Below are 14,142 nucleotides of genomic sequence, written 5' to 3' on the forward strand. Positions count from 1 at the left end.
AACCTAATGACTTTGAGCTATTAAAAGAATAGATTAGACACAAAGGTAAGCAAGCACCAATAAAAGAATGATAGATGCCACGTGAAAATCACCAAGGAACTGAGGAACTTTGGCGCTAGAGAAGCTGAGACAAGGCTTTTACCCCAGGATGGACAGAGAGAGCCTTCCACTAGACCAGGTGCCAGAATTCGGACTTCTAGCTTCCTAAACTGTGAGAAAATAATTTTATGTTCATTAAAGCCCTTCAGTTCAAAGCCTCCTTTGGTTTCCCATTGCCTATTTCTCTCAGCTACTCTAAACCTGAAATCCATCTTGTGAGCTGGATTACCCAACAGGCTCTCAAATGAAAATGTACCAAGTTGAGCTCTTCCTTAACAGCAGTCAAGATCTATTTTCTCTTCTTAACTTTTCCCATGTAGCGAATGACATCATTATTCCCCATGGCACTCAAGCCAGAAATTGAGATATTGCTTAATTTAGGCTACTATTTTGTTCATTCACCTCTTGTCTTTCAATCATTTTTCAGATCCTCCTCATTCTATCTGATAAATATTTTCCAGATTAACCCTGCCTTTTTGTGTATATGTTTGCTATTTTGTTTAACTAACTGCTTATACCTTAGTTTTGGCCCTCATCAATTATTACCAGGATCCTCTGTTTAAAGCTATGCAATCACTCCTTTTTATTTTTACACTAAAATCCAAATCCTTCAGGATCCAATCCCAGCCCTTTTCTCCAGCCTATTCTCCCACAGCTCTCCTCCTCCTTATTTATTTTGGAGCAGCTATCCAGAATTAATTACACATTGTATAATGAACCACACTTTTTACAGATCCAAGGATGTTCCCATGTCGTCACTTCATCTGACAGTTGAATACCTTCTGCCTTGTTTAACTTACAACCAACTTCTGGTCTTTCAAGACTTTTTGTTCAAATATCACTTCTTCTCAAAATCTTTTCTGAATGTTCCCATATGAGTTGAGTGTCTCTACTCAGTTTCTGTACCGTACTGAAACAATCAATTTATTTATTTATTTTTGATTGATTAACATTATGTGAGCTTGAGTTCAAGGATTCACTTTATCCTTGTACTTCTGGCTGAATCATGGAACCTGTCAGGCCCATACTGTGTTCAATGTTTGTGTGCTGTATTCAGCAACACTTACTGGTAAGCCTTATTTGGTTTCCCTGATATTCCCACAAGAAAAACAAAAAAGTGGGAAGATGCTCAAGAAGGCTGAAATAAAAGCTTTTTCACAAGTGACTCTACGGATGTTCACTGCTAGTCTCTAAAAATTAGAAACTGGATATGCTAAACCAATGAAGGAATAGTCAAAAAACGTGAGTTCTTTGTTACCAGAGGAGTTCAAGCAGATGTTTACTAACTACTGAGGTATTAAAATGATAATTTATGCCTCAAACAAGAGTTAGATTCTATTTTGGAACTGCAATTCTCTAAATGCTACATCTCAATTGAATTTAATAAATATTTTTGGGCCCTATCGTGTATCAGACACCATGCTATTCTATGAAATGCCCAACATACATATGAGGTTATCTGGTGTTCCGGACTCAATATTTACTTGAAGATTTGAGAGGTCAGCATACTTCAAGGAACACATCTTATCTTAATGTAGTGATTCCCAAATGACAAACTCAAAATTAAGAAACTTAGAGAAGATGATGTGCAAATAGCTACTTTCAGGGAGGAATAGCAAGATTGTTTATGCCTGACAATACAAAGCACGTACTGTTGGATTTTTTTTTTAATCACTTCAAGCACTTTTGTGTGCATGTTGTTGTTTGTTGTTATGTGCTGTCAAGTCAGCTTGGAATCACATCAACCCTGTGTACAATAAAACGAAACACTGCATAGTGCTGTGCCATCCTCACAATCGTTGCTATGTCTGAGCCCATGTTGCAACCACTGTGTCAATCCATCTGGTTGGGGGGTTTTCCTCTTTTTTGTTGCCCCTCTACTTTACTAAGCATGATGTCCTTCTCCAGCGACTGGTCCCTCCTGATTACCACTCCAAATCACATGAGAAAAGGTCCCACCATTCTATCTTCTAGAGAGCATTCTGGCTGTACTTCTAACACAGATTTGTTCAGTATTCTGGCAGTCCATGATATATTAAATATTCTTTGCCAACACTGTAATTCAAAGACATCAATTTTTCTCTGGTCTTCCTTATTCATTCTCCAGCTTTCACATGCACATGAGGCAATTGAAAATACCATGACTTGGGTCACGTGCACCTTAGTCTTCAAATTACATCTTTGTATTTAACACTTTAAAGAGGTCTTTTGCAGCAGATTTGTTCAATGCAATGCGTCCCTTGATTTCTAGACTGCTGCTTCCATGGACGTTGATTGTAGATCCAAGTAAAATGAAATCTTTTACAATTTCAATATTTTCTCCATTTATCATGATGTTACTTATTGGTCTAGTGAAGATTTTTGTTTTCTTTATGTTGAGGTTTAATCCATACTGAAGGCTAGTTTTTGATCTTCATCAGTAAGTGATTCAAGTCCTCTTCACTTTCAGCAAGCAAGGTTGTGTCATCTCCATATTGCAGGTTGATAAAGAGTCTTCCCCTAATCTGATGCTGCGTTCTTCTTCCTATAGTCCAGCTTCTCCGATTATTTGCTCAGCGTACAGATTGAATAAGTAAGGTGAAAGGATACAACCCTGACACACACCTGTCCTGATTTTAAACCACACAGTATCCTCTTGTTCTGTTTGAACGACTACCTCTTGGTCTATGTCCAGGTTACTTATGAGCACAATTAAGTGTTTTGTAATTCTCATTCTTTGCAGTGTTGTCCATAATTTGTTATGATACATACAGTTCAATGCCTTTGCATAGCCAATAAAACACACACAAATATCTTTCTGGTATTCTCTGCTTTCAGCCAAGATCCATCTGAAATCAGCAATGATACTCCTTGTTCCACATCCTCTTCTGAATCTGCTTGAATTTCTGGGAGTTCACTGTCATTGTACTGCTGCAGCCATTTTTAAATTATCTTTGGGAAAGTTTTGCTAGCATGTGACTCAATGACATTATTTGATGATTTCCACATACTGTTCTATCCCTTTCTTTGGAATTGGTACAAACATGGATCTCTTCCATCAGTTGGCCAGGTATCTGTCTTCCAAATTTCTTGGCATAGGTGAGTGAACTTTTCCAGCTTTGCATCCGTTTGTTGAAAGATCTCAACTGGTATTCCGTCATTTCCTGGAACCTTATTTTTCACCAATGTCTTCACTGCAGCTTGGACTTCTTCCTTCAATACCATAAGTTCTTGATTATATACTACCTCCAGAAATGAATGAAAAAAGAATGTTGACCAGTTATTTTTAATACAGTGACTCTGTGTATTCCTTCCATCTTCTTTTGATGCTTCCTGTGTTTTTCGATATTTTGCCCATACCTAGCCATACCCATTGAGTGCATTCAGACTCATAGTGACCCTATAGGATACAGTAGAATTGCTGCATAGAATTTACAAGGGACGGTTGGTGGATTTGAAATGCTGACCTTTTGTTTAGCAGCTGAGCTCTTAACCACTGCACAACCAGGGCTCTATTTTGCCCATAGAATCCTTCAATATTGTAACCCAAGACTTGAATTTTTTCCTCAATTCTTTTGGCTTGAGAAATGCCAAGCATGTTCTTTCTTTTTGGTTTTCTAACTCCAGATCTTTGCACATTTCATTATAATAATTTGTCTTCTTGAGCCACCCTTTGAAATCTTTTGTTTTGCTCTTTTACTTCATGGTTTCTTCCATTCACTTTAGCTAATCTATGTTCAAAAGCATGTTTCAGAGTCTCTTCTGACATCCATTTTGGTCTCTTCTTTCTTTCCTGTTTTTTTAATTGCCTTTGCTTTCTACATATATGTTGTGCTTGATGTCATCCCTTAACTTGTCTGGTCTTCAGTCATTAGAGTTCAATGCATCAGATCTATTCTTGAGATGGTTTTTAAATTCCAGTGGTAAATGCACAAGGTTGTACTTTGGCTCTTGCGGACTTGTTTTAATTTTCTTCAGCTTTAAGTTGAATTTGCGTATGAATAATTGATGGTCTGTTCTGCAGTCAGCCCCTGGCCTTGTTCTGACTGATGATATTGAGCCTCTCTATTGTCTCTTTCCACGGATATGATTGATTTGATTTCTATGTTCCATCCTGCAATGTCCACGTGTATAGTCACTGATTATGTTGTTGAAAAATGGTATTTGCAATGAATAAGTTGTTGATCTTGTAAAATTCTATCATGTGATTTCAGGTGTCATTTTTATCACCAAGACATTATTTTCCAACTACTGATCCTTCTTCTTGGTTTCTAACTTTCACATTCCAATCATCAGTAATTATCACTGGACCTTCATTTCATGTTTGATTGATTTCATACTGCAGACGTTGGTTAAAATTTCCAATTTCTTCATATTTGGCATTAGTGATTGCTGTATAAATTTGAATAATAGTTGTATTAATTGGTCTTCCTTGTATGTCTATGGATATTGTTCTATCATTGACAGCATTGTATTGAAGAATAGATCATGAAATGTTCTTTTTGACAATAAATGTGATGCCATTTGTCTTCAGTCTGTTATTTTCAGCATAATAGACCATATGTTTGTCCAATTCAAAATGTCTATTTTAGCTCACTAATGCCTAGTATATCAATCTTTATGCATTCCATTTCATTTTTGATGACTTCCAATTTTCCTAGATTCATACTTCATGCATTCCACTTTCCAGTCATTAATGGATGTTAGTAGCTGTTTCTTCTCATTTTGAGTCATGCAACATCAGCCAATGGAGGTCTCGAAAACTTGACTCCATCCACGTCATTAAGGGTGACTGTACTTTTCCCCAGTTGTATTATGAGTGCTTTCCAACCTGAAGGATCATTTTCTGGCACTATATCAGACAATGTTCCACTGCTATTCATAAGTTTTTCACTGGACAAGTTTTTTAAAAGTAGATCATCAACTCCTTCTTCCTAGTCTGTCTTAGTGTGGAAGCTCTGCTGAAACCTGTCTACCATTGGTGACCCTGCTGGTATTTGAAATACAGGTGGCATAATTTCCAGCATCAAAGCAACCTGTAAGCCACCAAAGTAGATCATACTGACAGACGAGTGCATAGTCAATGAAATAACAGTTTAGAAGTGAGAGAATAGAATTGAAACAGGCAGGCATCCATGCTTATTTTGTGGAAGAGGCTTTGAATACCAGGAAAATTTCAAACAAAACTTCACCAAGTTCATGATTTAAAAAAAAAAAAAATGCCTTTGCAATTTAATCAACTTTGCATTGTTATCATCTGCATGAATATCTTTGTTTTTGTTTGTGAGATTTGTGCATGGGTTGGAAAGGTAAGAAGGGAACCCTTTCCTTTCCCTCATTCTATGATAGACAATTATCTATAGGGTACTTTTTTTATCAAAATAAAGAATATATTTTTCCCTAAAATTGCATAAATGCCCCAACATAAGATAATTAGAAAATCCTTTAACATTGGTATATAATATTTATCTAAACCCTGGAATTACCAATTTCATATTCAGAATTAATAGCTACTATACTCTGGAGCCCTGGTGGCCCAGTGGTTAAGAGCTTGTCTGCTAACCATAAGGTGGGCAGTTTGAATCCATCAGCCCCTTCTTGGAAACGCTGTGGGACAATTCTACTCTTTTCTACAGGGTTGCTATGAGTCGGAATCGATTAGACGGCAGTGAGTTTGGTTTTTGTTTTTCTATACTTTAATGTAGTCAAAATGAGGTAATTGATAGTTTCTCAGTACTGATTGTCATTTACTTTTGAGTCTAACGTGCATAAATACTCTGAGGCAATTGTTAGTTGATTTACTCACTTTAGAATCAAATAGTTTTAACTAAAATAATTTATAAGAAAAACACAATTTAACAAAGGAAATTAAAGATGACAAAGGAATAACATACTGCATATACATAGGTAGTTATTCCATTTTAATACTGAACTATCAGTACTCCAAATTGATTTCTCCTTATCCATGACACTAGTAATGACAGCTTTAAATACCACTTTCACCAAAAGGGCCAAGGGAACTTTTTCCAAATGACCAATGCACAAAGTTGCGTGAACAAGTCAAAGGGATAAGCTTCTGACATAAGGGCTATATGTTTACCTATTTACAATTAAATAATGAAAGAGAAGATATTTATTGAGCACCTAGAGATTGCCCACATTAAACTAGTTATCAAGAGAGGTATGTAGAAATGTTGAATGATTTCCTCAACCTGGTAAATTTCTTAGCAAATAGAAAACAAAAACAAATTTTTGTTGTTGTTGTTATTAAGAATACCTGTGTATTTTCTTTAATTCTCATTTTCCACATCCACAAAACTGACAATTCTCATAATAACTCTATTACTCTTTGTTATTCCTTTTCTAACATTGACTTGAAGAACTTAGTAGTGATAGGGGTCTTAGGTAACTCAAATTCATTCGTTTTCTCAGACAATGACTTTGAACTGTAAAAATGAAAGGATATGCCTACCAATAAATGAAATTAGGCAGTTCCATGAGGTTCCTTTGATCCCTTTATTCTTTTAAATGTGTTTTCTTCTACATACTTACAAATTTTTAAAATCCAGTAATCTACAAATTGTTCCCTCAGTTATTACCACAGTAGCCAAGTTTTCTTGGATTTTTAAACCGACCTTTGAGTCACAGCATCCTTCCAAATGAGTGTAAGGTTTGAGCCTACAATCACTTAATAGACATAAAAATTACACAAGAAACCAAATGCATAATTAGCCATTGGAACTTCATGCCAAAAGAACACATTAGCCACTCAATTGCACCTGCAACTGGTCACCTGCAGGCTCAATTAGACACACACATAATGTTACTTGGACAATACTTTTCTGTCACAAAGCAGCTGACTTACATTTTTTCCACCAGGAAAAGGCACTTGGCCTGTTTGAACTTCCCTGAAGAACTCAGCTTTGGAATATTATCTGATACCCAGATGCTGTCTGCTCTTAGGGAACCTTCTCTTAACATTTTTAAAATGCAATCTATTATCCATATGCTTTATTTTCTCAAATTATTTGTTTAGTTGGTGGACCACACAGAGTTGAAATAATCTGTGATTCTCTACCTCAGAGAATAGTTTCATGTAAATATCTGTGTTCCACATAATTATGTATGTCATCTTTCAACACAAACTGTTTAGTAATTACCAATGCTTGCTCAGCTAACACTGGGGTTTTCTAAACATAATACATGTTCATGGAAAGTTTATATGTTTTTGAGGCACAATTTTTATTTCAAGGAGAAGGTTAAAGGAAGACAGCTTTAATGAATCATGTTCTTGTATCTTTATTAGGTTTCAGTATGCTATCACTAAAGTCATGTGCAGAACACATTTTTCTTGTTTCTGGGATGACACCACCTTGTTTTAAAGGCTTAAAAAAAACTGATGACTCACGTTTCTGAAAAAAAGAAAAAAAACTAATAAAATTGTGAAATTAGTTTTTGTGCATTTCAAAAAATGCATTTGAAAGTATAAAGATATCAGAGGCAAGAAGCCGACAATATAACATCATTTATGTCTATGCAATTCAGTCAAAGAAACTGTTAAGAAAAATGATCAAACCTTGAAAATAGGCAAAGGAATCACTTAATCACTTAATGTTTTGAATCTTTAAGTGTGTCCCTGTGTTTGACTTGCTATTTTTTACTGATCAGGATATTTTACAATGAAGATAGTAACTTAGAAAACTGATAATAATACAAATGATTCTTGTCCAATTTTGTTAAATAAAGATGCAAATGATTAACAGCTTTATTGCTTTGTAGGACATGCGCTCATTTCATCTAAATTAGCAATCTTATTCAAGTTCATTTCTTCCAATGACTATAAATACTTCCATCTTTCTCTTTGAATCAGCTTTACCACCTTGATGATGCTTCATAAATGAGCAAATTAATCCTCTGACACAAGCTTAATGTGTATTTTTAAAAGAGCCATGATTTTTTTAAAATAAACTTTTAACAATTTACAATACTTTTAGATCTACAGAAGAATTGCAAATATAGTGCAGAATATTCCATGTACCACTCATCCAGTTTCCCATTGTTAAAATCTTAGTATTGTATGCTTGGCACAACTAACTATCTTATAATGATACATTATTATTAACTAAATTTCAAACTTTATTCAGATTTCATTTTTTTCCTAATGTCCTCCGTAAGTTCCAGGATTCCAGCCAGGACATATATTATCATATTTTCTTAAGCTTCTCTACAATGTGCTAGTTTCTCGTACATTCCTTATTTATGATGACCTTGGCAGTTTTTGAGGGGTGCTGCTCAGATACTTTGTAGAATGCACTTTGATTGGTGTTTGTCTAATGTTTGTTTGTTTGTTTCTCACAATTATATCAGGATTATACATTTTGGGGAGAAAGACAACTGAGATACTGGAACATTCTCATCACACCATATCAAGGGTACGTGCTATTAACAAAATTTATCATTTTTGATGTTAACTGTAATCACCTGGCTGAGGTATTTTTCCAGGATCCTCCCCTGTACAATTATTCCACCTCCCCTGCCTCCATCCACCCCATTTTCCTCCTGTACTCTTTGGAAGGACATCATTATGTGCAGCCCACACTTAAGGAACGGGGAGTTAAACTGCACCATTTTGTGGAGAAGTATCTACCAAAATTGTTTGGAATTCTTCTGCACAAAAGGTTTGTCTGATTTCCCCTATTTATTTATTCAATCATTTATTTAAATTAGTATGAACTCATGAATATTTATTTTATACCTTAGATTATAATCCAGTATAACTATTTGTTTATTGCTTAAATTGTACCAGCCTTGGCCAATGGGAAGTCTTTCACTTTGTTACTGTATCCCATGACATCTTGCACGTGTTTTGTGTGTGTATGTGTTTCTGAGGACTTCCTTACTTTCTGGCACTAAAGATGTTCCAGGTTCATCTTGTACACTAACTGCCCCAGCCCTGAAATTAGCCATTTCTTTTATTGGAGACTGTTATTAAAAACCAAGATATGGGGCACTGGGTGAAAAATCATTTTTTAACTTTTTGCAAGCTATATTTTGATAAAGTTAAATGGATTTTATTTGGAGGCCACAAATCCTTTATAGGAATCCATTTTCCAAGTTTGCCTTTTGTAGGAAACCAAAACATAAGGAAGTTTCATTTTTCTACTGGTTTGAGGAATTATAAGAATGGAATGTGAACAAGACTTGATGAACCGCTTATGTTATCCATGTGTTTTACAATCACTTAAAATGTAGTAATACAATAAATCTAGCATAGATACAGAGATAATCATACATACTTACTCAACTTACTTTGTATTTCATTCCTTCATTTTTATTTTAACTTCAAAATGTTAAACAATTTAAAAGAAAATAGTAGAGTTGACATCAGGTGGATAATTTGAAGAACCACTTAAAATATCATGTAACTCAATCTATACTCATTGAAAGAGTACATTTAATGTAATGTTGAAAGGCTTAAGTCTCAGGTGGTATCAACTACTTCTACAAATTGCTGTTCACAGCCCTTACAAATACCTACTTTAGAAGATAATTTTTGATTAAATTTAGGCAATGATTATCATTTGGGAGAAGGCTGAGTAGAATAAGAATTATAACAGGTCTTTACTAATACTATTAATATGTTGTCCCACAATTTGTAAATACCTATACAGAAAAGATGTACTGCCTCTTACATAGTAAAGTCAAAATCCGACATCTTATGTAATTTAATTACATTCCAGGATAGATATGCCATGGAAGTATGAGAATATGTTAAAAAGTTTAGATGTCAGGGGACAAATATGAATAATAATTATATATACAAGATACATTTTCAGTTTATGGCTCCTTTAGTTCACAGCTTATTTTTTATACTCTGCTCAGTTCCACTTTGGAATTAAAAACAGGAAAATTTTCTTCGCTTTGACAATGGAATAAAAGGTATACTACACCCACCCACACAAACACACACACATATGTGTATATATATATGTATATTTCCTCCATAACCATGTCTATTGTCAATGACCAGAATGGTGCCATATACACACTTTCTATACATTAAGATCAGCACTTGAAAATAACAATGTAGTCCTCAGGCAAGTTCTTGATTTTTAATTCACAAAATAGAAGTTTAAACCTCAAGTTCTCTCTGAACAATTTCTCACCCTCCTCCTTGTTTAGGAGTATTCAGTGTCAGGCAGTATAATACAATTTTGTCATCATTTGCTCTTAGTGGTAGTAAATTGTTTAACAGCCTAGCCAATTCTGTTATGAAATTAATATGGCTCAGAGACTCTTGAAGCCTCCACTAAAAAGAACTCTAGTTTTCAACCACTTACTGTTGCCTCTAAGTGCCCATAATGTACCCCCTCCTACAGGCAAAAGCCCTACTGCATTTATTCATTTTCCTCAGGGGAGAAATTTGATAATGAGCCTGTATATCTTCATCACTCACCATGTGGCTCGATTCTTTTGTAATGGATGGAGTGAGATTATAAGTGTCATTTGATGTCTACCTCTTCACATTGTAGCCCTGTTGTTAGTGCCAGATGTGTTTTCAGGAACGCTACTGGTTGTAGCAACTCAGTGCTGCACCTGGGATTTTCTCTCTTATGGAAAGATGGTTAACTGGGTCAAACACTACCTGGTAAAAGGAAAAAGAGATCCAATGCCTGCTCTTCTAAATTTCAGCATTTCAGAAATCTTTCAAGTGCCTTTGACATTGAAAAAAATTAACTTCCTTTTCTGTTTTTAAATAACTTTAAGATTTTTGAAGCCTCACAGTTTAATGTAGGATGTAAAACATCCAACTTACAGCCACTCAGGCATATGTAAATTCCTAGGATCTAGAATAAAGATCTCTGCTTGTAAGTACTTTAAAAATCTTGAGTGATCACGCACACAAGTTGAAAGCTGTTTCTAATATATATTAGGAGGTAAACATAATTTTCAGGGCTTTGACTCTTACTGTCTTTCTTGGTCTGTTCTTTCATTTTTCCCAGCTGCTTTTTTTAGAGTAAATACACTAAGCTTATGTTTATTTATGTGAAAAGTGTTTTTGATTTGCTTCTTATACATCTTTTATTGTTTTTTTCCAGTAAACTTTACTGAGCTTGCCATGTACAACTACTATATCCAAATATATTCCATCTGGCCATATTTAGAGTCATTCAATATTATATTTCTAGCACTCATACCCTACCTCTTCTAAAGGAAAAGCAAAAAAGGAAAGACTTCTTACAGAGTTAGAATAGCTAAAATAGGATTATATAGTGGAAACATTGCTGTTATTTTGCCTAGCCAGCAGAGAGCACTGCAAAGCTAGCACTAGGCAAATAAATTGCATCACCTTAGGGTACGTTGATGCAACCAGGATACAAATCCAAGGAATGTCAGAAGTCTACATTTCTCTTCTGCTTAATAACTCCCTTTCCATTCTCCCCGGTTCTTATTTTAAATGATAGTGGCTCAGGGAGGAATTAAAGCCATACTACAAGAATGGAATCCCCTCCTATTTTTCTCAAGATATTGTCACCAGCATAGAATAGAATTTCATCCAGGGAACAAATCAGCAGAACCTGTTTTTATATTGACAAAATCCTAGAGAAAACCTGTTATCTGTTTCAATCCTACTCAGAGATGCTAATTCCAACTCTCAGGCTGATAGAATTTCTATCTAATCAGCTGGAAAGCAGCCAAACTAAATCAACCGGATGAACATTTTTGGAACCAGTACCACATTTTCTGGGAGCTCCTCAAAAAACCTTTAAGATCATTTATATTCTAACCTCTGATTTTATTTCACTATTGGAGCTTTTATCTTGAGAATGTCTCTTCAGTGAAGTGTAGTCTCGTGAAAGTCGAAAAACTGAAAATTCTGAATAGCTACTTCCCTGAGAGTTTAATTTCTTCTTTGAAGCACTGAATGCCACTTTTAAGGGTTTGAAGAATTGAGATACTTCAAAATTCATTTAAATTCTTTACTTTTAACCACTCAAATCTCATAAGATAAACAGTTAACATCATTTGATAGAAAAGAAGTCTGTGTGTTTGATTTAAAAGTAATGTCTGTAGCTCTGAAGCTCCATATAGGCTAGGCTATTTTTTGTTCTTTGGTTTTTTTAATCTGAATTTTTGTTTTAATCTGAATATGCTATGGTAGGTATTTAAAAAACTTCCATTATACAATAAAATACTACTTCTGGCAATCCTAGACTGTAAATAGACATAATTAAGAATTAGGAAGACATAGGGGGAAAAAGCATGTGTTTTAGCTGTTTTTATGGAAATTAATTTGAACAAAAATTATCACGTCTTTTTAGAACCTGTTCTATTTTCACCTGAGATTGTATGTTATTGTTAGTTGCCCTCAAGTTGGTTCTGACTCATGTGCAGAGTAAAACTGTTTCTTAGGGCTTTCAAGGCTATGATCTTTTGAAAGCAGATAGCCAGGCCTGTCTTCCAAGAAGTCTCTGGCGGGTCCAAGCCACCAACCTTTCTGCTAGTAGTCAAGTGCTTAACCATTTGCACCACCTCGAGACTCCCTGAGATTATAGAGGGAGTCAAAAATTTGAGAACAAATCTAGCAAACATGCTTGTGGTAAAGCAGAGGGAGTGGTCAAGTCATTACACACAAGCAGGCCTCCTCCAGGAATTTCAAAGTTTCCTAACAATTCATATTCTTGTTCTTTTGATAGCTCAACAAATTAGCTTACTTCTCTGTGGCAACGTGGTATATTAGCAAGAGCATGAGCTTTGGACAAACAGGAATATATTCCGGGTCTATCATTCGTTTTTTTGTGGACTGAGTTTTAATTTTCTCTCAATAACTAAATGAAAAAATTAGTACTTCCCCATAGAATTACTACAAGAATTAAATGATGTAACATTATTGAGGCACATGGCCCTTAATAGAGCCTCAAAAATATACTTATTCAATTCCCTATCTCTTAAATTTATAAATTAATGACTAAACCTTGAATATTATTTTCCTTTCTGAAGGATATTTGGTCTAATTTCCCTTGACCTCAAATGTTGGCATTTTCACAGCATTTCTTCTATGAATTATCCAGTGATTAGAGATATAAGACTGAATCATACAAATTCCTGCTATCTATCTGCTATTTCCATCATTTTTGTGAGCTGTAGCTATAAATCAGGATTTGACAAAATTTTTTCCCCAATTTCCAGACTGTGGTAGACTTGTTACTTTGGGTCTCAATGAACCACATCCTAGTGTTTATACTCCCACATTGATTTTAGGCTTGACATGTGATAAACGTAGACAAAAGGGCATTAGCAAGTATGATGTATGTGGAGACTTGATAAGCATTTGCACAATGTGGATTGTTGTCTTGGAACACTCCTCCTTGGAAACTATGCTAAAATTAGGAAGCCAAAGCAGCCATTTGGAGAGAACTACATGGAGATTACCATGGCCAATAGCTGAACTCTTAGGTGGTGGCTAGCATCAACTATCAGCTACTTGAGAGAGGACATTTTGGACTTTCTATTTACCTCATTTGCCCAACTACATCACTTGAAGCAGAGAAACCATTCAGTCAACCCACAGAATCATAAGAAATAATTGTCTGCCCTGTGTGTGTGTGTACGTGTGTTTTTATGATGTAATCTGAGGCGACAGAGTACTAAATACCACACGATGGGCCCTGAAACATTGAATATTTTTAAGGATGGCTATCAAATCTATAATTCAGTAGAAATTAAGAGAAAACAAAAAGCCAAAGGAATAGTATTTATGGGAAAAGAAGAAAGAGAGAGCAAGGAATAATTAATACGCAATAGAAAAGAAAGAAATATATTTCAGAGGAGGAAACTTTTTTCCTTTCTCGATGATGGGAAAAATATAAGATCTTATAAATGTGAATGTATATTTTAAAACTATAAAGCTCTGTAGATACACTTTTAAAAAAATTTTTATTGTACGTTAGATGAAGGTTTACAGAATAAATAGTTTCTCATTAAACAGTTAGTACACATATTGTTTTATGACATTGTTAATAACCCCACGGCATGTCAACACTCTCCTTCTCAACCCTGGAG

The sequence above is a fragment of the Trichechus manatus genome, unplaced genomic scaffold, assembly GCF_000243295.1.
Source record: "Trichechus manatus latirostris isolate Lorelei unplaced genomic scaffold, TriManLat1.0 scaffold00055, whole genome shotgun sequence".
In the NCBI taxonomy this organism is placed as follows: Eukaryota; Metazoa; Chordata; class Mammalia; order Sirenia; family Trichechidae; genus Trichechus; species Trichechus manatus.